Source organism: Nanorana parkeri, unplaced genomic scaffold (genome assembly GCF_000935625.1).
Source record: "Nanorana parkeri isolate BGI_ZX_2015 unplaced genomic scaffold, ASM93562v1 scaffold2537, whole genome shotgun sequence".
In the NCBI taxonomy this organism is placed as follows: domain Eukaryota; kingdom Metazoa; phylum Chordata; class Amphibia; order Anura; family Dicroglossidae; genus Nanorana; species Nanorana parkeri.
In genome coordinates this window covers 69,927-70,298 of record NW_017308805.1, presented here as the reverse complement: position 1 = coordinate 70,298, position 372 = coordinate 69,927, and positions in this window count along the sequence as shown.

Here is a 372-nt window from a genome sequence, read left to right as displayed (position 1 = left end):
GGGAGGGAAGTGGGGGATGATCCTGACACAGATATAGAGTCCAGTCCACATGCAGTGATGGATATCCGTGTTCCTCCGTCATGACTCTCGCAGAGTATATGCAGCTGCTCAGCGTGTTTATGAAACGTTTTATATTTATGACATATACAGAACTCACTTGTGGCTCTCGGGATGAGCTGTGCACACGGCACGAAGCTCTGCATGCGCCCGCCGCTCTCTGTGTGGTCTGCGCACGGACGGGGCTGCGGCAGCACATGGCACGCAGAATGCCGCAGGCTGCCGCTTTATATGTTTATTTCTCTTTTATATTTCCTGCATCTGGTTCTGTGATCTCGGCGGCGCCACACAACAGCACCTCCATCGCCATCCAGC